Genomic DNA, 27,451 nt, shown 5'->3' with positions numbered 1-27,451 from the left:
TAATCTACTCCTCTATGACTTTCCCCTCCTCTCAAATCTCTGTCTAAGTGAATGACACTTCATCCCCCACATACTAGAGTGAGAAGCCTGGGAAGAGACTACTACCTCCCACCATCACATCAGTTGAGTCTTGGCTTCTTTTTTCCTATATATCTCATAAACACCCCTCAATATATTTCTTCCTCTCCATATCCACTGCCTTGGTTTTGATCCTTATAAATTCTCTTCTGGATTATATCAGTAGACTCTATATATCTCTTCCTGTCACCAGCTTAATTTTTCTCCTAATTTCTGTACCACTTCCAATTGCCATTTCTCACAAAGCAGATCTAAATATTCTCCCTCATTTAAAATCTATAACAGGCCGGGCACAGTGGCTCATGCCTGTAGTCCCAGCACTTTGGGAGGCTGAGGTGGGCGGATCACTTGAGGTCAAGAGTTTGAGACCAGCCTGGCCAACATGGCTAAACCTCATCTCTACCAAAAATACAAAAATTAGCCTGGCCTGGTGGCGTGTGCCTGTAATCCCAGGTATTCAGGAGGCTGAGGCAGAAGAATCCCTTGAACCCAGCAGGGCAGAGGTTGTAGTGAGCTGAGATCAGGCCACTGCACTCCAGCCTGGGCAACACAGGGAGATTCTGTTTCACAATCAATCAGTCAATCAATCAACCAATTTCTGTAATGTTCAAAGATTTTTACCAGGGTCTTGTAGGCCAAGGTAAGGCAATAGGATTGTATTTTAAGTGCATTTTGTTCATATGCATGTATTAATCTGATGAACATTTTGATAAAATCACTCTGGCTGTGAGGAATGGATTATGACATAACAAGATTGGTAGCAGGGACACCATTATAGAGGTTAGCATTCCAGATGATGGTGGCATACACTAAGGTATTGAGTGTAGAGATGGATAAGTGACCAAATTCAAGAAATTCTATGAAGATCGAGGCAACAGGTCTTGCTCTTCGCTTTGATAATGCACAATAAGAAAATAAAAAGACTCACGGACAAATCAATCCATGTTTTATGCTTAAGCAAGTGGCTAGATAATTGTGCTGATTACTCAATTTGATAAAAAGGCTATGAAAGGGAGATTTTGTGGATGAGGATGTGGGAACCCGGGAGAATCAGGTAATCTGTTTTAGACATGTTATAGCTTGAGATTCCTATTAGATATTGCTATGGACTGAATTGTATCCTCCCTCCAAATTTACATGTTAAAACCCCAAGCCTCCACATGACAATATTGGAGATAAGGCTGTAAGGGGTGATTCAGGCTAAATGAGGTTGTAAAAGTGGAGCCTTGATCCTATATAACTGATTCCTTATAAAAAAGGAAGAGAAAGCAGAGATTTCTCTTTCTCCACCATGTGAGGGCAAAGGGAAAAGGCAACTATCTGCAAGGCAGAAAGAGCCCTTACCAGAGACTGAACCCTCCTGGACCTTAATGCTGAACTTTCTAGCCTCTTCAACTATGAGAACATAAATTTCTGTTTTTTAAACCACCCAATCTATGGTATTTCATTATGGCAGCACGAGCTGTCTAATGCAGATATCTTGCTAGAATAATAATTTGACATATTATCTGGTTTTTACTTTTCTCCTCTTCATACCCTGTATTCAAACAGTCATGCCATTCTGTGGCCAGAAAAGAAGAGATACCCTGGGATAAAATGGAACAAAGAAGTGAAGAGGGTTGGTGGTGTAGGTCAGAGGGCTAAATCTGAATGGGCCACATGGACAGGAATGGGGACTAGCTCAGCAAAGAACCACAGTGAGGAGCATTGCTCAGGTACCTAAAAGCCATGTAGAAGTCATCATCTGAAAAGTGCACTGGTCTACCTTTATGCAATCACTGTCCATCCCTTGTGCCCTGATATTATGCAAGCTGTCCTTTTCACCAATGACTAATAAAAGCATCTCTTCAGTAGTATCTGGCACTTCTCCAAGCCACTGATCTGCAGGAGTGACACCTGTTGGTCCTTCAATTTTGTTTGACCCTTCTCTGACTTACCCCATATGAACATATAGACAAATCATTTTGCAATATCCCAGGAACTCATAAGCCTTAAGCAAGCCCTGGACACTTAGCAGAAGATGATGGTCTGGAAGGGATGTTTCCGCACATGTAATGAGTGCAATGAAATGCCAAATGAGGTCGCCTTGTGATGCTTTCTAAACTGAGATGGTAATATAATATATTTAAGTAGGTGAGTGGACATGAATCTGATGCTTAAGGGGGTCCTGACACAAAAGAAAAATGTAAAGCCATAGAAATGGATGAGATCACGTAAGAAGAGCCAAATTCTGAAAAATAACAATAGTTAAAGAGACCATCAAAGAAGAATGAAATTATTGTGGTAGGCCAGTGTGGTAGAAGATAGAACAGGTACAGAAGCCAAGGTAAAGAGGGTTTTGAGAAGCACCTAGATGTCACATTGCATATTGCCAAGAGGTCTAATAAGATGAAGACAGAAAAATAGTTTATTAACTTTAATGACATAATAATTCACACCAATGAAGATATGAAAATGGAGAGACATTGGAGGATATTGAAGAATGAAGAAGAGGTGAGGAAGTAGAGGTGGAGTGTATACATCTCTTTCAATAAAAATGGATATGACACAGGGCAGAGAAATGGTTTGGTAGTTAGAAGGAGCACTTAAAGGACAGGTTTCCTTTCCTTTCTCCTCCTCCTCCTCTTCCTCCTCCGTCTTTTGTTTTTTTCAGCATGGGATATATCAGATGTTTAAGCTGATAGGAATGTTCCAGCATAGAGAGAGAGATTAATTAAGTAGAAGAGAAAAGCAATAGTAGAGATAATTTTCTATATAAGGCAAAAGTGGAGGCATTGACCTTTGATGGAAGGAGAGACACCTCCTCCAAGTTGACAGGAAGAAGGAGGGTGAAGATAGTACAGACATAGGAAGCCTAGACGTTTGGTGGTGGGCAGCTGAGGGAGTTATTATAGGAACTTCTATTTTGTAAAAAAAAAAAAAAAAAAAAAAGAGGCAAAATCAACTGAGAGTACTTAATAGGTGAGGGAAGAAAGAGGTTTAAGGGGAGAAAAAAAAACCAGTAAACATTGTCTTAGATTCCAAATTAAGTCCAAAGAAAGACATGGAAGAATTAGTGAAAGTTGTTGAGAATTTATTTGCAGTTTGTAATCACAAAATTTAAAATGAAATTCACCAAGCCAGTTGTGTGATTTTTCTCCAATTGTGATTTGGTGAGACAAAAATAAATGATTTTTTTCAAGTATGTGGTGGAGAAAGAAAGGCCAAGGAATCTGAGGGTATTTTGTGACTATACTGAGAAAATGACTCCTCTGAGATAACAGTGCTTCCTGAGCATCCTTGGAGCATACCAACTATCACACAGAACTGTGAGTATTGGTTTTGTGAATACTCTGAGAACATGAAACCCATTTGGGATAGTCTATTTCACCTCTACAGTTTCAAAAATCACTAGGCACTAAATAAATGTTTGTTCAAAGAGCTTATGGAAAAGCCATGGGAGATAAGGTAACATAGAAAAAGATAGTAGATATCTTTTAAATTTCAAAAGCTAGAGAGTGGACTTAAGCACCTGAGTTCCCATGAAAAATGAGAAGCACAACTATAAACCCTGGAGTGATAAAACTCTAAGAGAAAAAAAAATGTCATCAGTGCACAGAATGCTGAAAAAAAATTGTGAGACCCAGGAAGAGCAGCGGGCCCTGAAGACTAATGCCTTCTTCAATATGGACAGAGGTAATGTAACATTGAGAAAACAAACCTTTGATGGGTAATGACTACATGACCTATTTCAGTGTGCTACGGTTTCAGGGCTAAGGAGTGTTTTACAACCACCAAAAGAAACTCCATGCTGTAACACAGCAAGTTAAACTATGCCCAGCACAGAGTTTTAATTACAAGAGATCATAATGACTTACTTTGTCTGAACACAGGCAAAAGTAACTTCAGGAAGTGCTATAGGAAACTGGCCATTGGCGGGAGGTAGCGGGAGAAAGTGAAGTGTCTACACACTAAAATTAGTTCACTTTAGTAGATATTTATTGAATACCTACTGTGTTCCAGGCACTGTATTCAGATGTAAAACTTCCAAGTATATACCTATGTCAAGACAGCCTACTCCACTTAATCAGGGGTAATGTGTGTGTTTATTACATGCATGTGTGTGCAACTCTGTTTGCGTAGTAAATTATATTTACCTATATTCTCTGTCAACTTTTCTCAGAAAATGTTCCTTAGAATACAAGGGTCCCTCCCATAAGAGATTAACAAACGTTCTGGGGAAGGAAGGGGTTCCAAACATGAATAAGTTTTGGAAGCATAAGGTTAAGCTAGTTAAATGGCTTTCTTTATGGCAGAGCTTCTAGAAGACTTAAAAGTATTAATACATGTTATGTTTTAATAAGAAAGGGGAAATGAAACAATAATTCATCATTAACAAATTTATTTGATTATGGACTCATATTTCATGAAACAACTTTTGACAACTCAGAGGTTTCGTGTTTCATTGCTTGAAAAATTCTAAATATATCATATTATACATTTTATATGAAATATGTAAAGTATATACGTATATTCATGTATGTTAATTGTCTTTTTTAGTCCCATTTCCACCCCCAAGTTTGGGCAAATTGTGGAGATATTTTACTATCAGTTTATTTTAAAAACATACATGTTTTCAACCTATTGAATATAGGTATTTTAATCAACAGCAAGTACCTATAATTTTAATTATACATATTCTTAAGAAGTTTATAGCAGGACAATGGAGAAAGAAAACATGAAATATTTTACCTCAAACTAGAGTACCAAGTAAATATTTTCATGACTCAGAAGAAGTATGATTCAAAATATCAATTAATCCAAGTATTTTACAATACACAAGAATATTTACATTATTTCAAAGACTTGGACACTCAGTAAAATGACACTCAATGTTCTACCCAGATACTTTTATCTAAATATGTCGCAGTGTTCTACAAATATTTCTTAAATCAGTTTTAGAAATAATTTTAAAAATTCATGCCCACAGAAACTGGTTTGGCCAACACAGTTGGAACTGTTCACATTTGTGAAGTTAAAGTTTTTATTCCTCCTAGATATCCCCATGATTCCCAGGCTATATCAGCCATCTTCAGCTATATAGAAAAAGCCAAAGGGCTGAAGCCCAAGAGTGGAAATTATACAGTTGTTCTTTTCTGTTCCATATGAGACTTAAACTAGTTTTTTCTAATTCTGTGAAGAAAGTTAATGGTAGCTTGATGGTGATAGCATTGAATCTATAAATTACTTTGGGCAGTATGGCCATTTTCATGATATTGATTCTTCCTATACATGAGTATAGAATGTTTTTCCATTTGTTAGTGTCCTCTCTTATTTCCTTGAGCAGTGGTTTGTAGTTCTCCTTGAAGAGGTCCTTCACATCCTTTGTAAGTTGTGTTCCTAAATATTTTATTCTCTTTTAGCATTTGTGAATGGGAGTTCACTCACGATTGGCTCGCTATTTGTCTGTTGTTGGTGTATAGGAATGCTTGTGATTTTTGCACATTGATTTTGTATCCTGAGACTTTGCTGAAGTTGCTTATCAGCTTAAGGAGATTTTGGGCTGAGATGATGGGGTTTTCTAAATATACAATCATGTTATCTGCAAACAGAGACAATCTGACTTCCTTTTTTCCTATTTGAATACACTTTATTTCTTTCTCTCGCCTGATTGCCCTAGCCAGAATTTCCAATACTATGTTGAATAGGAGTGGTGAGAGAAGGCATCCTTGTCTTGTGCCGGTTATCAAAGGGAATGCTTCCAGCTTTTGCCCATTCAGTATGATATTGGCTGTGGGTTTGTTATAAATAGCTCTTATTATTTTGAGATATGTTCCATCAATACCTAGTTTATTGAGAGTTTTTAGCGTGAAAGGGTGTTGAATTTTATCGAAGGCCTTTTCTGCATCTATTGAAATAATCATGTGGTTTTTGTCATTGGTTCTGTTTATATGATGGATTATGTTTATTAATTTGCCTATGTTGAACCAGCCTTACATCCCAGGGATGAAGCCAACTTGATCGTGGTGGATAAGCTTTTTGATGTGCTGCTGGATTCATTTGGCCAGTATTTTATTGAGGATTTTTCACATCGATGTTCATCAGGGATATTGGCCTGAAATTTTCTTTTTTATTGTTGTTGTGTCTGCCAGATTTTGGAATCAGGATGACGCTGGCCTCATAAAATGAGTTAGGGAGGAGTCCCTCTTTTTCTATTGTTTGGAATAGTTCAGAAGGAATGGTACCAGCTCGTCTTTGTACCTCTGGTAGAATTCGGCTGTGAATCCGTCTGGTCCTGGGCTTTTTTTGGTTGGTAGGCTATTACTGCCTCAATTTCAGAACTTGTTATTGGTCAATTCAGTGATTCAACTTCTTCCTGGTTTATTCTTGGGAGAGTGTATGTGTCCAGGAATTTATCCATTTCTTCTAGATTTTCTAGTTTATTTGCATAGAGGTGTTTATAGTATTCTCGGATGGTAGTTTGTATTTCTGTGAGATCAGTGGTGATATCCCCTTTATCATTTTCACTGTGTCTATTTGATTCTTCTCTCTTTTTTTCTTTATTAGCCTGTCTTGTGGTCTATCTACTTCGTTAATCTTTTCAAAAAACCAGCTCCTGGGTTCATTGCTTTTTTTGAAGGGTTTCATGTCTATATCTCCTTCAGTTCTGCTCTGATCTTAGTTATTTCTTGTCTTCTGCTAGCTTTTGAATTTGTTTGCTCTTGCTTCTCTACAAGGCTACACTAAGCAAAACAGCATGGTACTGGTACCAAAACAGATACGTAGACCAATGGAACAGAACAGAGGCCTCAGAAATAACATCATACATCTACAACCATCTGATCTTTGACAAACCTGACAAAAACAAGCAATGGGGAAAGGATTCCCTATTTAATAAATGGTGTTGGGAAAACTGTCAGCCATATGCAGAAAACTGAAACTAGACCCCTTCCTTACATCTTATACAAAAATTAACTCAAGATGGATTACAGACTTGAACATAAGACCTAAAACCATAAAACCTCTAGAAGAAAACCTAAGCAATACCATTCAGGACGTAGGCATGGGCAAAGACTTCATGACTAAAACACCAAAAGCAATGGCAACAAAAGCCAAAATTGACAAGTGGGATCTAATTAAACTAAAGAGCTTCTGCACAGCAAAAGAAACTATCAGAATGAACAGGCAACCTACAGAATGTGAGACAATTTTTGCAATCTATCCATCTGACAAAGGGCTAATATCCAGAATCTACAAGGAACTTAAACAAATTTACAAGGAAAAAAAACAACCCCATCCAAAAGTGAGTGAAGGAAATGAACAGATACTTCTCAAAAGAAGACATTTATGCGGCCAACAAACATATGAAAAAAAAAGCTCATCATCACTGGTCGTTAGAGAAATGCAAATCAAAACCACAATGAGATACTATCTCACGCCAGTTAGAAAGGCAATCATTAAAATGTCGGAAACAATAGATGCTGCAGAGGATGTGGAGAAATAGGAACGCTTTTACACTGTTGGTGGGAGTGTACATTAGTTCAACCATAGTGGAAGACAGTGTGGCGATTCCTCACAGATCTAGAACCAGAAATACCTTTTGACCCAGCAATCCCATTACTGGGTATATACCCAAAGGATTATAAATCATTCTACGATAAAGACACATGCACATGTATGTTTACTGCAGCACTATTCACAATAGCAAAGACTTGGAGCCAACCCAAATGCTCATCAATGATAGACTGGGTAAAGAAAATGTAGCACATATACACCATGGAATACTATGCAGCTGTAAAATAGGATAATTTTATGTCTTTTGCAGGGACATGGATGAAGCTGGAAACCATTATTCTCTGCAAACTAACACAGGAACAGAAAACCAAACACCATATGTTCTCACTCCTAAGTGGGAGTTGAACAATGAGAACACATGGACATAGGGAGGAGAACATCACACACTGGGGCCTATTGGAGGGTGGGGGGGCTAGGGGAGGGATAGCATTAGCAGAAATACCTAATGTGGATGACAGGTTGATGGATGCAGCAAACCACCATGGCACGTCTATACCTATGTAACAAACCTGCACATTCTGCACATGTATCACAAAACTTAAAGTATAATAAATTTTTTTTAATTTTAAAAAATGATACTCTAAGGATTCCCATAGCAGCCCACTTAAACAAAACCAAGGAGAGATAAAAAAGAGATTATGCACTATCCATTCCCTTTTAAACACACTGAGTTTTTTAAAAATCACCATTAGTGTTTAAATATCTTTACTGGTTTCCCATTATCTGCAGGATCAAGTCCAGACTTCCTGATATGGTAAACTAGTCTTTAACCATATATTTTTTTTCCATCTTCATCCATCACCATGTCACTTAGCTCCTCATTTTTCCTTTCCTCAGGTTACACTAGGTTTCCACTGCTCCTAAAAAACACCATTTTATTTTCCACACCTTTGTACATTGTTCGTATTGTCTGAGATTCTGCTCGTTTTCTTCACCCTTTGAGGCTCAGGGCTGATTTTACCTCTTCTCTGAAGATTTATCTGACTCTCCTAGGCTTTCTTTCTTTCCTCTTTTTTCACCTACAACACTGTAAACATTTATCATCTGCATATCTATTTTTTTTCTCCTACTAATTTCTTGAAAACAGGGACAAATGGCTTAGTTATTTTTGTATCTCTACCACCTAATCCAGTATCTTTTCCAAAGAGGGAACTTAACAAATATTTGACAAGCAAATATTGAATAAATATTTAAATGAACAATGTAAACTATAGTCCTGACACTTTATTATTTAACTGTCAATAGGTAAATTGAGATATCAAAAGATATTAATTACCTGGGATCACATCATTACTTTCTATTTATATAGTTTTGTGAGGAATATAAGTATTTTCCTCTCCCTGCTTGAACTCTACCTAAAGTTATATTTTATCAAAATACATAAAAGAATGACAACCAACTTTAGTTAGTAAATCTCTATGTGTTGACAATATAAAAATTTTCCCAAATTCTGCATTCATTTTCCATAACACACACACACACAAAATCTATATTAAGAGACCATTGTCACTGATTTTGTTGAAATTATTCTCAGTAATGGAAATTGCTAGGGGAGGTCTTATTTACACACAATGTTCCCACAAGATAGACTAAAAGTGCCTACACAAATTGCCTCCAGATTCTAACATGAGTTTCCGCCATTCTAACTCTGAAGTTTTATGATTCTTCTATTGGAGCTTCAAAAGCTGCCATTTCCACTTTCACAATTTTTCTGAAAAGTCATGGGGCTTTTTACTTCCTCAGAAAAAGGGATATTATGGGATGGTCTCCGTGAATTCAGTCTTACCTACTAGTTACATGAAGGTTACCGTGTAATTCTTACTAGTTACCCTTATCTGTTCTAAGCAGTTATGAAAAACATAAATGGTTTCAAACTTTTGTCAAGAACATGTGTTGAATGTCTGCCCTGATAACGAGCTCATTTGAGAACATAATATTTAGAGTAGTAAGTAGGGACAATATAAAGGAGTGGTTAAAGCTACTGGTATTGAGGCAATATGTAACACCAACACCCCAAGCTGTGACACTGCACAGATCTTGTAAACCAATACTGCAGTTAGATAGCAACTTCTTACTATTTAATCAATTGCACTGATTCATGAGCCTGGAACATGAATATATAATTGAATATATAAGAAGCATAGGAATAATGACCACAGAGCTATGATGCTGCTGAAAATGATGATGATAAAATAGACAATCATCCCCATAAAGAACTAAAATTATGTCACTACCAAAAGTTGCAAGCATAGTACTTTCTCCACAGTAGATACTTAATAAATTCTTGCTTTATTTGGACCTTCTTAGGATCATACTTAAACTGGGTGAAGAAATCCAAAATATTTGTGGAACATCCTTGAAATAGTTTATTGTAAACGCTTTGAGAAAGAAAAGGATTTTCCTGTTTTAATATGAAACCCCGAAGCATCAAATACCATTTGGACCTGCAAAACATGCTCAAAAACTAAAGTTTATTGAATGTTGAATAGCAAATGCATGCCTAAATATTTCGCTTTTTCAGAGCTAGAGGAGGAGTACCTCTTATCTTACATTTCCTTATGCATTAGTCTTTTATATTTGGAATTAATTTTTTTTTTGTTTTCACAATTTGCCAGCAACTATGAAAGGACTTGACTTATAATAATTTGGTTTTGGCTTAGACAGAAATTACAACCAAATACACAAGGCGGTTGGTTCACTAAATAGAATCTAACCTACTAGTAAGCATCTACTTTTTCAATATATTCCCCCACTTTGAATGTAAATAGTGACATTTCTGAAATCCTGAAATTTATTTATTGACATTTTGATCTGGATGATAAAAAAAAGAAAAGAAATATATGTATTTCTTGGGGAAAATATCCCTGAATATAAAACCATCCACTAGTTGTTACTATGGGAATGAGTGAATGCATAAGCATGGTATTGAATAAAGTAGGTGGATGTGAGAAAACATGCCCTAGTGAGACAGGGGTTTAGAATAATGCCAGTGAGTTTTTTTTTTCCATAATCATACCCATGCCTACACCCACATTTCATCTAAACAAATTTTTTTTGGCTGCAGTATGCCGTTAGTGTTTGGGATGAAACACGAATTTGGGATAAATTATGAGAGCAAATACCAAATTTGCTAATGGCTCTACAATGTGAATAATTTCACCATATTTTTCACTGGATATAAGAAAGAGTAATTTGTAATATTATTTCTATAGGGGCTTTAACCTGTGCAAAATGATGAGCAAAATAATAAATTTTACTTGGGGAAAAAGTCAGGGGCCCATAGAAATGTATCTCTAAAGCTATAGGTGGCACATTCCTAGTACAGATACAGGAATATATTTTATCATGTGGAAATATTTTTTTTTTCATTTGAAAAAACATATAGCCTTACCTAATCTGAAGTAAACTAGAAAGGCAGCATCTTTGGACCATAACCTCATACATATGTTATCCTCCCAAGCTAAAGAAACACATAAAGAAGGTTAGAATAACATTCAGACCAGAATGAAAATTGTTAGAAAAAACTATCTTAGTGAGAATACACAAGGGAAAGAGAACACAAATTTTCAGGTGGCCAAAGCCAAATTGACCTCAACTTTAGGGCAGTGCAGCCAACAGCATAATTAAGCCAGGTTTATTTACCTTTCTGCAAAATTCAGGGCACCAAGAGGCCAGATTTCCTTGGCAGACATATCTGAAAGTGTGGATCATGGTATATCTCTTTTGAGACTGGTTTAACAAATATTTTGGCCAGAAGTGTAGCAATATATTGCTTCCCATAACTTTGAATTTAAGGTTCCACTAATACACCAAATATGCACAAGCCATTTTCATGTCTGAGTGTCAATTAACATGGTGTTCCGTTCCCCTAACATCATGACACTCTCTTAGCCTTCCAAACCAAGTTCTGATGACATACACACTATGGAAAAGAGCTAAACACTGATGCCAATGGCTGGAAGAATTAAAACATGTTTATATTACAACATTGCTAAATGATTGATGAACATTAAATCTTTAGTGGGTGAGGCAAAATCTGAAAAGTGAAATTTTTAGAAAGCCATGTGGTTGGAGGCAGGCTTCCATCCAGAGAGGATAGAATGATGCCCATTATAAGAGCTGCATGGAAAGTGAGTGGTGAAGATTTTGTGGACACCATTGTAGGTCATGAGAAAGAGTTGGTTAAATGTGCAGAAAATTAGGGGATTGGTTTCAACATGGCAGCAACTACAATGTTGAAGAAGAAGAGCAAACTACTTTGGGTCTTTGAAAATATACTGAGGATTTTCAATCTGAGATGCAGAGCGTCTAACATATATGTTTATTATTAATAACTAATAAATACGTTGGAGACATTTTAGGAAATGCAAAATTAATTGCTCAGAGCATAAGGATAACTATCATTCATGATATACCTTAATAACATATTTCTTTGCAAGCTACCCCTCTTCTGGTATCCTTCCATGTGCATGTTATTATTTTACCCTGACTTTTCTCCACCAGCTGCTTCTTCCATAATAAAGGTCAATGTAGCTCCCTCAGCAAGTCAGGAGGCCCTTGTTGAACAGTTTTGAACCAACTTTACCTGCTGTGAAATATATTTCATCATTCCTCTCACCCACTCTGTACATGCATTGCAAAATAGAAATTCTCACTCAGAATCACCACTGTCCTTGTTTTTTTTTGTTGTTGTTTTTTTTTGTTTTGTTTTTTTTTTTGTTTTTTTTTGAAATGGAGTCTCACTCTGTCACCCAGGCTGGACTGCAATGGCGCGATCTCAGCTCACTGCAACCTCCGCCTCCTGCGTTCAAGCAGTTCTCTGCCTCAGCCTCCCGAGTAGCTGTGATTACAGATGCCCGCCACCATGCCTGGCTAATTTTTTTTGTAATTTTAGTGGAGACTGGGTTTCACCATGTCTGCCAGGCTAGTCTCAAATTCCTGACCTCAAGTGATCTGCCCACCTTGGCCTCCCAAAGTGCTGGGATTACAGGCGTGAGCCACCGCACCTGGCCACCACTGTCCTTTTTTATATCTGTGCAGTATTCCATGGTGTGCTGATGGGGTCATTTGTACCCCAAACCTCAGTGTCACGTAATATACCATGTAACAAACCTGCACATGTACCCCCTGAATCTAAAAGGTGAAATTACTTTTTCAAAAAACAAAATTGCCATATTACAGATGCTTTAGTTTTGCAAATTCTGATAAGCTTAAAATTAATATTACAAGCTATAATAACTGCTATAATGTCATGTAGAGTTTTTTGCAGCAAAATTAGAGTAATTGCTTTATAAATGGTTTTATTGCTATGTTAATAGAATCATGAATGACCTGAAGGAGTCACATTTTTCAGTTATACATGACTGCATTGGAGAGCATGTGGTAAAGTGTAAACCATTGAAAATCTGGGAATTCACAAATTTTGAAGGGTAGAGTTCGAAGGTACACTAGAAAGTATAACAATTAACCTTCACTGCTATCCTTTTGGAATGAAAATAGAATCTATGTAGGCTGTCCCTCACTTAAGTTTTGTAATAACATTTTTTATTTGTAAGTGAATGTCCAAGCTCCTCAAAATCTAAAGTCCTGAATTACATAATGATTCCACAAATGTTTTAAGTTAAAATCCTTAAGTAAAGGACAGAATTATTTTTACAACCTTATTTTTACAACCTTTTTGTTTTATTTTAGTTGATACTGTATTTTTGTAATTGTCAGATTTTAGAGATAAATAAAATTTCTCTCAATCTCTAAACTTACCCATAAACTTACCCATCTTGTATATTTCATCTCCACTTCTCCCTTAAGGAGGAGCAGGGCTGGTATAACTGATTAAATTCTCAAGCCTTACATTCATCATAGTCCTATTGGGTAGAGTTTTTTAAAAGGATAATATGTAGGGCTTCCTTAAATGTGGCCCTTTTGAATGTATCTTCTTCTCTCACACAATTTTGTCCAACAGGCTTAGTGACAGGCACACTGGTCTAAAAATCAATGCAAGGTGTTACTCCTTGTCCTCTATGGGTTGGCCTTTCCACACAAAGGAGTGGCAAGACCAAGATGTTTAGGTTGAGCCTGGAGAATGGAGGTAACTACTAAGCAGTATTTTAGTTACAAAACTAAAACATGTGAAGAGAGACAGGGAGTAGGTCCTATGAAAAATGAGAAAGTAATTAGAATAAAGTGATTAGAGGATTTTTAGGAAGTTCTGCTGTGTGTGACAACATGTAATTTCCTCTTTGCCACCTTCTCAGGAGATCTGCAATGAAGTCCTACAATATTTTTGAAGTTTTATGAAGTTATAGTTGTATTTCTTTTAGAGACTGTGCTAAAACCAGCCTTAAGGCAATCTATTTTCAATCCAGTTTTGTGGGTGATCCTGAAAACTTGGCCAAATCCTGTCATCCAATTTAGCATTTTTTATATTGGCCATTTGGGTTAATGTGTTCTAAAAACTCAAGTCCAATATCATCATTATTTGTACAAAAACACTAAAACTTAGGGATGATGTAAGTTATTCCATTTTTTAAAAGGAAGGGCAGTGCTTTTCTTTAAATAACATTTTAAAAACTTTTTCTTTAATGGTTATGATCACTTAGAAAATATTTTAACAGCACTACATCCTACCCTTAACTAAAAATTACATTTACTCATAGCATATTTATTCTGAATTCTGATTAAGCAACACTTAAATTAAGAAATCCAAAAATGTAACTTATTTGGAATCACGACCTGCCCCCTATATTACAACCATAATTGTTGTCAATCACAATGGCGCATATAAATATCAACAGACCATGACCTCATGAGTTGCTAAATACTTCAGGCTCCCAAAGGATTATACCTGGAAAATAAATTATGTTGATATAAAATTATAAAATTTTAAACTTCCAGTCTGATAAATGCAAAATATTAATAAATAGTAGCCCTTTGTTGAGACCTTACCCTGTGTCAGTTGCAAATATAAGTGCTTTACCTACACTACATTCATTTAACCCTCTCAACAACTCAACTAAGGCAGATGCCATTTTAAGCCTATTTTACAGATGGGGAAATGGACACATATGTTAAACACCTTGCCTAAGGTCACAGTAAATGGCAGAGCCAGGAACTAACGTAGTTTAACTGACTGCAGAACCATTACTCTTAATTATTATCTTACATGACTATTGACTTCCAATAATTGTTTACAATAAAATCTCCTGTAAATGAATCCATGGCATTATGTAATAATGTTCATTTCAAAAAACTATATTTGATATGGCTACCACCAATATTAAAACACAATGTGTTTAGTCTTTTTTAAAAATCTGATATTGTGCTGGTTATTGATTTATTACCTCTTTATTTCAAATTCACCCTTTTTTCCAGCTCTATGAAAATGAATCTGGACCCTTTAAATATTTTTTCTTTGCCAGCTGGCACTAAAGTTATTTTATTAGAGAGTGCTGAAAAGACATGGCAGGAGGAAAAGAGTTTTGTTTCCTGGATTCCATGTTCTCACTGGGCAGGCACAGTGCCCAGCAACACCCAGTGGCCATCAGTTTCCCTTAGCATACCCTTCAGGTGTTTTTATAACAGAATACCTCTGGTGAGACACCTCCCTGTGAACAGCTTAGCAGATTCCACCGATGTGGTTTCACAGTGACTTCTTTGTTCTCAAGGAACTGATTTCTCTCCAACAAGACTTGAATCTCACTTAATCTTGGGAGAATGGGAGGTCTTCATCCAGGTCTATCTCATTCTTAGGAGCAGTAACTGTTTCTTATATCAACTATTCATGTATTTTTAGTATTCTCATTACTTCGTACTAGCCAATTCCACACTACATCAATCCTCTGATAGAGTTAATATGTTACATTAAACTTTATTCATATTACTGGGTGGTTTCTCTCTCCTAACTGGTCTCTGACAGAGATACATATCCCAAATGAGAAATCTAGTGGAAAGTAATCTTGTAAGGAGCAAATAACTAGATGTAGTTTTTTTTTTAAGTACTAGAATATACACACAAAAAATACATTGTTTACAAACAAATGTGAAATTATTTTATTTGTAATTATTAATTCAATTGAAATGTTAAGTACAATAACCATAAACCAATTCAAGTTGAAATCTGCTTTATTTTTATGTCATTAGTTTAATATTTTTATCTTATTTTTTATTTTTTACTATATTTAATGGGAAGTAAATAAGGAAAGCACCTGGCATGCTGATTCTTATTACATTTTATAAAGCATGTAAGTTAGTAATTATTTAAATTTATTCAAATAAAACCTAAATATATCACATTTAATAGATGTATGCTGTAATCATTATCTGCCTTTGCAATTCAATATGTATTTAAATGCCTTTTTATTTTGGCTATAAATATAGCCTGAGCCCGTATTTCAGAAAGCCTTGGGAATGTTTCAAGCCAAAAAGAAAGAAAAAAATATTAGTTGAGTTTAATTCCTTTCAGCCAGTTATGCCTAGGGAAATACATATTGGAATGTAAGAAAGTCAATTCTCATGTGTTTGAAGTGAAAAATTAATCAGAAAGCAGCAAGTTTGTGGGATTCCATAATACACATATTATTGGTAACTTTAAAAATTCATAAAAGTTAAATTTAAGGCAAAGTTGGCAGAGAGTAACTGATTTTCAAACACGATGAGCTTCATAACAGGTTTAACCTATTTACTTATCATGACTGAATGGTGAACATCAAGGAGTGCTTACTGAGTTCATTGCCCATTGAAAACATATGACTCTTAAAACTTTTGTTTATGCATAGAAGTGTGACTTTAAGGATTGGAAAATCTATGTTAACAAAAGCTAAACTTTTCTGAAACTTAAGACCACCCTGTGCTGTGATTTTCTCAGTTCTCATAAAATAAACTAGGTCTTACTTTGTCATTTACTTAGAAGGAAGACCACCAAAGAAAATCCAAGGTGTGACTACATGCAGTGATTCTATAAATAGGCCCTTTTTGGGAATCAGCTTTAATATTGGCTTCAAAATAGTGTTCAAAGCTATCTCAACCACACACATCGTCTACATAGATTGCTTTGGTTCTCTGATTTCTGATTTAGACACTGACTCCTTGGAGATTGCAGAGAAGTCAAGGGATAAAAGTGAAAATGCCATAAGACTGATTCAACTGTAAGAGTGCTGGGAAGGTAGCAGGTTTGAGTATACTCTCTGTACTCAGATCCTTTCTGGATGGAATCCTGGCTCCCTTCACTTTGTACTTTTAGCATTAGGCAATTCACTTTTCTGAGCCTTGGTTTCCTCATCTGTAAAATAGAGATAAGTCTAACCTCATAGAGTTTCTGTGTGGAGTAAATGAAATACTTTGTATAAAGTGTCCTGCACACAGTAAATTAAATGCCAATTCCCTTCCCTAACATCCCCATTCCTGGGAACATATTTTTACCCAATACTAGTTCAAAGTTTCCAGCAAGGGTTAGGTAATGACAAAAAGGAGGTAGAAAGGAAGGTATGTAGTCATGAAAATCAGAACTAAAAAATGAAGAGACAGGGAGAGAAAAGTGGAGGGCAATGTGGAGGACAAAATGAATTTGTTGCTGTTTTCCAATTATTATTTTTTTCCTTTTTATGTGCTAAACTTTCCGCCATTACATTTCTTGACATCGAATAAATTGCAAAAGAAAGTAAGTAGAATATACTTCACTGCACAATCAAAGAAAGCACAGTTTACCCAAGAAACCACTGGTTCCAGGTATTGCTTTTATTTATAAAATATAGGAATCTTCTAGATTAGTAAGCAAAGAAATGCCCATATGCAAAATATACTAATTATTGGAATGCTTTTATTCTGTTTTAAATTACGTGTCATAAAGCCAGTCACACTAACTTTCTAGCAACACAAACACACACACACATACATGCACACACACTTTTAAGCATTGTCCTATCAATTGTGTTATTTCATTTATTTATTTTTCATAAAGGATAGAACACTGAAAAGGCTTCACTAGACCATTGTCAACAATTTTAAGACAATGCAAAAAACATCAAAATTTTTATTTTAAAACAAGTCAAGTTTTAAAATAAATACTCAGAGAATAACATACAATGTGCAGAAAATACATATTCTGAAAAGGTCACCTACTTAGTTTTGGTTAATTTAAGGACCAGAATTTTGTCTATAGAGCATGCTCTGTCCAATGCAAGCGCCATATACAATATTTACGTGTGCTTTTAAGTAGGAAATTTATGAGACTGACTAAAGGATTTATTCATAATGATGAAATCCATATTCTATAATAATAACTATGTACATTTTTTACTTCTATATAAACTATGTAATATTCAGCATTCTGATATTTGTCTTCAGTTTCTCCTCATTAAGGAACTGATGGTAACCCATATCAATGTGGGTATGAAAATCGTCCTTTTCCTATGAAGATCACGTTTCATGTCCATGCAGTCTGCTATCTATTGACACTTCACCTTCTTGGTTCTGAATTCTTATTAGTGTCCACAGGTAAATCTTGTTAATCTGGTCCTGTTTTTCTTTGCCTCTCAGTGAACACTCTGATATCGACCTTCTACAGCTCTGCTCCCTCTTTTCTTTAAATAAAATTATGACCTTCCTATAGTCATAATTGACAACGGGTCCTCCCTTTGCTTAACTCCTTGACACTTCATGACAGTGTCAGTCACTGAATGCCCAATGTTTTATGTAAGATGTTAAATCCAGTATTTTGGTAAGCAACCTACATATTTTCTTTTAGACAGATGTAAATATGGCATATTTTTACCAAAAATATATTTTGCCTCTGATTCCTCCTGACATATATTTTTAATGGCTGTTAGCATTCTATAAGAACTTTCAAACATAAGTCATATATATATATATATAAACCATTTGGGAAATAAGAATAAGATAGAATGTGAAAATTATTAAAATATCACATAGGTCAGTTTTGCCCTCAGATTTCCAAATGAGATTCACTTTCTTTTTTTTTTTTTTTTTTTTTTTTTTTTTGAGATGGAGTCTTGCTCTGTTATCCAGGCTACAGTGCAGTGGCACCATTTTGGCTCACTGCAACCTCCACCTCCCGGGTTCAAGCGATTTTCCTGCCTCAGCCCCCTGAGTAGCTGGGATTACGGGTACATGCCACCACATGCAGCTAATTTTTGTATTTTTAGTAGAGATCGGATTTCACCATGTTGGCCAGTCTGGTCTCGAACTCCTGGCCTAAAGTGATCTGCCTGCCTCAGCCTCCCAAAGTGCTTCAATTACAGGTGTAAGCCACCACATCCAGCTGTGATTCACTTTCTATGGAGCAAGATTTCACTCTCTGTCTTGAAAAATGTGTGTGATGAGAACATGTTTGGAGCCAATTAAGAGATTATACTTCACAAATACTTGCTTTATATTTACACCAAATTAAATCAGCAAAATGTGACCAAAATAATCAGAAGATAGCAAACTCTGAAGAGTAAGAACACATGATGTGCTTTCCAAGTATTCACAAAATCATAGAAAGGGTAGAAAGGTTGAAAAACATGGGAAAATTACAACATAATGATACAGACAAGCAAGGTAACAAGGAACAATTCAGAATGTGATACATAACTTTTTGACTTATTATTTTGAAATAATTTTAAACCTACAGAAATGTTTTAAAAATATTCTTTATCCAATTTTTTTAACATTTTGCAAAATGTATTTTATTATCCTTTCTCTGAAAGTTTTGCTTAATTCCTCAGCATGTATTGCCTGAGAACAAGAATATTTGCTTATATAACTACAATATAATTATCAAATGCAATAAGTGTAACATTGATACAATACTTTTATCTAATTTTTAAAAAATCTATAGTGCATATTGCCATTATGCCAACTGTTCCAACAACATCATTTATAATATACTTTTTCTCTTCATTCTAGGGTCCAGTCTAGGATTATGTATTACATTTAGATATTATGTTTCGTTAGAAACGCTGAAGTCATTTTGTTACAACCAATTTTAATCCAAACTCATAAGGTTCTTCACCGTCCTTATTCTATATTTGCATCTCCCTTCTGTGAGTACCCTGGCTCTCAACACCATCAATGCATTTACTCAATTTTGTCGAATTCTGTAATAAAAACAAATAGGGTTTCAGAATTTCTACACTCATGTAACTAGAAAAAAAGAAACCTACTAAAAGAATGTAAGATACAGGGCCAAGTACTGTGCTCAAATTATCTGGATTAGTTCTTTTTCCCCTTTTGGTGTGGTTATGCGATGTATCTGAGATACAATTATATATTTGAAATACTGCTTGTATTCCATTCCAGGTATTTTCCCTATCTTTGTTGATTTTACTTCCATTTTGAATATGTAGAATACTGACATGCTTCCAAATGTCAAAGGTGTACACAAAGGTATACTCAGAGAAGTGTTCTTCCCTCCCCATCCCTTCCACCACTCCCTCTCTTACAGGTAGCCAGTTTCAACGTTTTCTGACTTATCCTTATGTTTCTTTCTGAAAAAATCAGCAGATACATATTTGTTTCCTTATTCCTCCATCTTTCTTATATAATAGGTAGCTTACTCTGGAGATTAATACTTTGCTTTTTTCTCTTAAAACACATTATAGAAATAACTTCCTATCACTTCATAAAGCTCCTCCTCATTCTTATTTGACAACTGTATTGTATTCTACTGTGTATATGTAAAGTTTTTCAACCAATTTCCTGTGTTTAGACATTTATAACTATTTGCAATTATAAACAATGCTATAATGAATAATCTTGTGCATATGTAATTTTGTATGGTTGGAAGTGTACCTTCAGAATAAATGACCAGAAGTGGGATTGCTGGGCTAAAGGTAAGTGCATACAGTATGTAGTTTTGTTTAATTCTACTTTATCTGATATAAAGATTTAACCCCCTGATTTTTATTTTTTCCACTTGACTGGTATCTCTTTGCCCATATATTTAGTTCTATCTTTTTAAAATTTCTGTGTGTATTTGGTATGTCTTTTTTATACAGTATAGAGGTGTATTTTGCTTTATCAGCCAATTTGAAAATATTTTTTTCTTTAATAGGTGATTTAAACCCAGTCATATTTTTATATGACTAATATGTTTGGTTCAATTCTATCATATTATTTTATAATTAATTTATTATGTTGTACTTACCGTAGTCTTTTCTTCTCTATGTTCTCTGCTATATTTAAAATTTGTGTTTGGTTTAGAAAGGTTTGTATTTTTTTTACCTATACACCCAATTTTGTGTTTTAACATCCAATTTTAACATCTAATTTTTATTAAAAATTAATAGCTGTAATTAATAAGCAACTTGGATTGAATAAAATGTTCCAGAACACTAACAAACATGTCTATCACATATTATGAACTCAGTTTTAACAAGGTTTGGGAGTGTAGGCCACTGCAGCAGAATGTCCCAGCTGAGAAAGAAAGAGGCTCAAGTCTCAGCCAGAAGATTTAAACAATGGCATTCACGGAACAAATTCTTCTTGATTTTACTGGGTTCAGTTTGTAAATAAACTATTTCCAAAGATGAGAGTTCAGAATGCCTCACACAACCTGTCTGTAAAGGTTGGGTTATTACTGGTATGCCCCCTCATCCCAGCATCTTCTTTGCTCCCACATTGTTATTTTGATACAGCTAAAAGTTCACCTCCCCAGCTCAACTCCAGTACCTCCTAATGAGGGAAGTGTAACACTATCCAGGTGTCTCCCAGTGCAGTGATCAGAATGTCACTGCTCTGCACAGTCTGATTTATGTCAGCTTGGTTAGAAATCACCCACATGCTGGAAACCCCCTGTGGAGAGTGTGCACTGGCCCCAGGCGATAGCTCTCTTCTTCTCCTTCTTCTTGTTTCCTTCTCTCTGCCCAAAATCTGTGGTTGAAGGGACGTGCTGTGTATTTGTGAAATTATCCTCATAGGAACACAGGGAAGAACTTTGGCCTCCTTGAAATAATTTACACCTAATTTAGTTTAAGGAGCATAAATGATGGGACTGCTTTATAAAATCAACAAGAACCATCATTTGCACAATTTTTCATGTGGTGTTGGAGCACACGCAGCAAACACTTTCTATCTTCTGGGGCTAGGAAAATCTCTCAGAGTAAGAGATTATTTTTGACATTATGGTTCTAAATCTGAAGAAAAAAACATAGTCATGGCAGATGGCCTGGGGCCAGTCAGGAAACCCTTAATCACCCAGAAAAACAAGGAACAGGAGAGGTCATTATTCTTAGTGGGCCAGACTGTAAAACAATGTTTTTAAGTCTTCAGATTTATAGCAAAGCACCTTGAAATATCTCCGGCAATTATGAAGAATAAGACTGCTCCAAAAGGCATTATGCAAAATTTTCTTGCTCATTTTTCTTAAGCAAACAAAACTGCCTAACCATCTTCTAACCTCACTAGAGAGCTTTCCTGTGGTAGCAATCACAGAATTCTTTCACTATGGTAAATTTAGCAGAGTAAATTAATTAATCCTAAGCATTATAATAATTTAATGGAAGAAGAAATTAATTAGGGACAATAAGCATAAACTTATTCATTTTCAAGCATATAATTTGGCCCTAATAGCTTCCACCTGTCAGTGTACAAAGACTATGAGAGATTGACTAGAATGCCTTCAGGTGGGTGGCCCATATTGGACCAGTCATAAATCCTAAAATTAAAGGCAGCAGTAAAGATTAAAATGAAAATGAAATTAATACTTACAGAGTCCTGCAATGTGCCAGGCTCATCATACCTACACCCTTTCATTATATCATTATATCACATGTACATTAAATCATTTAATACTTAACAATGACCATGAAATAAAAGCATTATTGCCTACAGTTTTATAAATTAAGAAACTGTGACCTTGACTAGGTAAGTGACTTACCCAAGCTCACACAGCTGGCTTGTGGCAAAGTTAAAATTCATTTCCAAAGACCATATTCCTTCTAGAGTTCCACACTAGCAATGGGCAGACCCATGTGGAAACAGGGCCTAAACCAAAATATGCAATAAAATTTTGTCATAATAAAAAGTAATAATAATAATGAGATTTTTCATGTCACTCTTATTGTCAGTACATTTTATCAAACATACTCATGATTTTCTTTTATCTTTACAGGTTAAGAGGAAGAGGACAAATGAGGAAATTCTATAATGTTTAACTGTCTTCCTGTTCTTTTATGAATCTCACACTATAAAAAAACTGTGATTAAGCATGACAGGAAGACATTGTAAAAGAACAATTCCCTTTTAGCAATAGGGTGAAGCCAGGAAAAAATGTTGAAATCCCTGGAAACAGTTGATTATTATGGCAATGAAAATAAAATTTGATTATGTTCCAGACGATATTGACTTGCAGTTTAGAATAATAACAAAACATGAGAGGAGGAGGTTTTGCACCTCATTTGTGTTATCGCTTAGAAGACAAAAAGAAAAAGATGGATAGCTTTTATAAAAAGGAACCCCAATGCAAAGGGCAGTCCCATATTAAGAGATTAACACCTAAAAGAAGAACTAAATAAGGGAGGTTTACATCAAAGAAAGAAAGACAGAATTTCTGGGATGTCCTAGTTCCTAATATCTTAAAATGCTTAAAAACACACCAAAAAAGCTGCCAGTAGCTTCATTTAGCTGTTGAACACTAAAGCCTTAAAATTAGCACACACGAGTGGTTACCATAGAAAGCTCTGATGCTGAATAGGAATATGCTAATAAGTGATTTAGTCATATATTAAAAGTTCACTCTTCACATTCTGAGCGCCCCAAGTAATATAGAAATATATTTTGGAATTTCTTAGGACTATTTTCATAAGGAAAGTCACATGTTCAAGGGAAGATATAACACGCACTAGACATCAGGCAAACTTGTTTTAGTCCAGCTGAGTCATCAGGGTTGGTCATTTAACTTACCTGGGCCACAGTTTCCCCATCTACAAAATAAAGGAATGTAACTGAATAATTTACAATCATTTTCAAGGGTAAAATTTTGATTGTGAGCTATGTTTCATCAATAAAGGATTTTGTTTAAAAAAGATGGCTCATAATCCTGAATTTCATAGACTCTGTTCCTGCCTTACCCAAGGGTTTATAGGAACATGGATGAGAGATCACTTTTAGAGACAACTCCAGTAAATTATAGACATATGTTTCTTTTGACCTTAATATTTACAAAGTTATATGTTGCTTATATGGCTTGAAGAAGAATGATAAATATAATATCTTCAGAACATAATTCTTTTTTCACAACTAGCATACAGAGATGAATATTATTGATGCTAAGATCAAGTTTCCTGACTCTCAGTAGGAATCATTGTACATGTGTTAATTAATCATTGGAAGCCTGGTCCATTTTTTGTCCAAATGAGCAAGTAGCTGCATTAGAAAGAAATAGAAGATTAAATATACCAGGTAACATTATACATTAAAAAGGTAAAAGCTATAAACTTAAAAAAACTATAAATTAATATGGTAAAAGTCTACATGAAGAATTTACATGTAATTCTTCAATGCTACTGTTGTTTCATTTTATAGTTTTATATAGTTATTTTGTTTTAGATGTTTCAGTTGCTAGTCATGAGTAAATGAAAACTGAATAATTAAATAGAATTACAATTATTTTAACAGTAAAAATTAGAAAAGTATCTTCAGTAAAACCAAAACTTCGGGATAATTTATAAAAATGTCATCAGTTATTAGAATTTCAGCAGATTTTAGGGATATATACAGCAAAAATAATACTATAGGAGGTAAATATTACAATTATACAATAGTAAATATGGTGAAGTGAGTCTGTCTTCACAAGATTACATGTTGAGGTTAAAATTTATCATTCTCTTTAGAGTTTCATAGCAAAACCTGAAATTGTGTCTTATTCATGTGTAAACAAGGCCACATTCAATACTATACATTAACATGTATACAGGTGTGCATGTGTGTATATGAACATAAATGTGAATATACAGTAACAAATTGAATTACAACTCAGTAAGCCAATATGAAAGAAGTGTTTATATAAAATGAAATTTGGTGTAGTGCTCTGAAATCAACAGAACTAGATCTGAACCTTGACTTTCCCATTTACTAGCTGTATTCATCTATGTTCTCCAGAGGAACATGAGCCAATAGGATACATGCACATATATAGAGAAAGAGATTTATTTAAAAGAATGGGATTATATGACTATATATGATTTTGGCTTGATGAATCCAAAATCACCAAGGAGGCAGGCTAGAGATACAGGAAAGAGTTGCAGTTTAAGACCAAAGGCAATTCTGCTGTAGAACCAAGAAGATCCAGTGTTGCAGAGAAAGTCCAAATGCAGTCTGCTGGGAGAATTCCCTCTTGCTTAGGGATGGTTAAGTTTTTGCTCTCTTCAGGACTTCCAACTGATTGGTGGAGACCCACTCACAATATAGAGAGCAATCTCTTTTACTCAATATCTATTGATTTAAAAGTGAATTTCACAGAAATATTCAGAATAATACTTGACCAAATATCTGTGCTCCATGGCCCAGCTAAGTTGACACATAAAATTAGCCATCACACTAACTGTGCAAGCTTAAGCAAATAAATAACCTCTGAACCTCAGTCCTTGTGAAATTTGTAGAATAATATTTACCTCTTAGAGTTGCTGTGAGATTATATACACATAGTTAGTACACAGCAGGCAATTAACAAATATCAGTTTTCTATATATACATATTTTTATGACCATGATTCCTCAAGTATAATTGGCATATTTAAAGTGAAATAAAACTGAAAAAAAGAAAGAGAAAATAAATAAAATATATTTTGAATATATGTTCTCCTCACAGAATTGATAAAGAAAATACAATAGAAAGTAGTTTACTCCTGTTTACTCTCCATGTTTACAATGGACTATATCTTAATGGTGTTCCTTTAACTTGACATAAGGCTCCATTTGGTTTGGTGCCTAAAACCACACCTAGGCACGTGTTAATGATCAGTAATATGCACTCTGCCATTCTGGAGCAATTATCTGCTGTCAAATTCTTACTTGAGACATGTAAAACAAGCAGAAATTCACTGTTTTAAAGAATGTTTCACTATATTGCCCAACCGAAAACAAACTAATATTAATGACCTCTCATTTGGAAGATTAAAATATAATTTTTAAAGGTAGATGAATGCAGCCAGCTAAAATAGAAACTGCTCTTAATCGCTAACCTTTCCTCCAAATTTAATCAAAGTCTCTTTCTGAGGTTTGAGAAACTTCAGAGTTTCCCTCAATTTTTCTTCATTTGTGCCTCTCTCTGCAGTTTTGGGTTCCAGCTGGAAGCAAACGTACCCAAATACCCAAGATGAAGTTGTTCTCATAAGATGTCCAGCCCAGTTTTCAAGACTTGAGAGGTTCAGAGGGTTCAGATAAAGTTTGGGATCAGCAGCCAAGCACTTGAACGCTTATTTGAATTGAACCTTCTAAGTTTTGTCCAATATTAGCCCTTTAACTGGAGATAAATGTTTATCACCTCTCATTAGCTCTTTGTGTCTTAGATACATCTGGATCCACATAGCATTAAGATATTACACATTTGTCATTTTGCATGTTTTTGTGGAGATTTTTGTGTTGTAATATTTTAATAAATTAAATTACAGTCACAAGAGGAAATAGATAAAGAAGAGTTTAGTGATATATTTATATATTTGCCAATTACCAATATTTAAAGACATACAAGTTTTAGACTTAGCGATGGAGATCACCTAATTCTATGGCAGAGGCATATGATATGGAACTATAATTCACTATTTTCCCCCCAAAATAATTAGCATGTTTAATAAGTAAATGTTTCATAATCTATATGGAAACCCAAGAGCAGATAATTCCTTTTAATTTAAAATTGGAAAAAGTGAAAAGAAGTTCTGGTTTGAGATGGCAACTGAGCTGAACATAATTCTTTTCTCCCCCTAGAGACCCCAATAAAATGATACTAAAGGATAAACCTTTAACACTGAAGAGAATAGGAAGAGGGTAAATAGCAGTTAGGACATTGTAACAACTCTATGTAAATCAAAACTGAAATGGGAGGAGTGATGTTAGAGTTACCTGACGCCTCCCACCGAGAAAAACAGACCAAAACAACAAAATAAATAAAAATGTTTTGACTAGTGAGACTTAGGAAGTATGCTGAAAAGCACCAGGGAAATAGCAAAATCCCTGTGGAGCACAGAAGCCCAGGACAGAACCATCAGGAAGGAAGTGAGATATTCTGCCTCTGCCACACTGTCTCCTTCACCAGGACTGGTTTGCAGTCAGGGTAACTTCTTACAGGGAAAATGTAAGTTGGATATCCCCAGCAGTCCCTATTGCTGCCACAAATGCCAGCAATCCTTGCTACAGGAGAATCCCCCAGTCCTCATAGGCCCTAAATCCAATTTGAAGAGTATCCAAAATTTCACACAAGTACACTGCTGCAGAGTAGGAGCCTACACTGAGCCCCTAGGCTGTTAAGGATGGCTAACTGCTAGAGTGGCTAGAGTGTGTCCTGTCCTGGGAGGTTGTAGCAATGGACTCTCACCATCCCTGAGGCTCCATGATCATTCTGTCACATTCACATGGGTGCCTGTAGTACCACAACCATGGCTACCTGGATTCCAGACCATATGAACAACCAAGACTCTGGTGCTCAAGTCCATACAGCACATCACCCCTAAGGGAACAGGTATACCTGCGCAGTGAGAATACTACCATGCAGCTAGCTCAATGCCCTGCCCACATGAACTCATGTTGTACACCTGGCTGGACGGCAAGTTCATGTGCACCCACACCTAACCTGACTGCCAGTTCTGCAGCGGCTCTGCTTCCCTGAC

This window comes from Pan troglodytes, chromosome 5, assembly GCF_028858775.2.
Source record: "Pan troglodytes isolate AG18354 chromosome 5, NHGRI_mPanTro3-v2.0_pri, whole genome shotgun sequence".
NCBI classification, from domain to species: Eukaryota; Metazoa; Chordata; class Mammalia; order Primates; family Hominidae; genus Pan; species Pan troglodytes.
The sequence above is the reverse complement of the archived record's forward strand: the minus strand, read 5'-3'. Positions refer to the sequence as shown.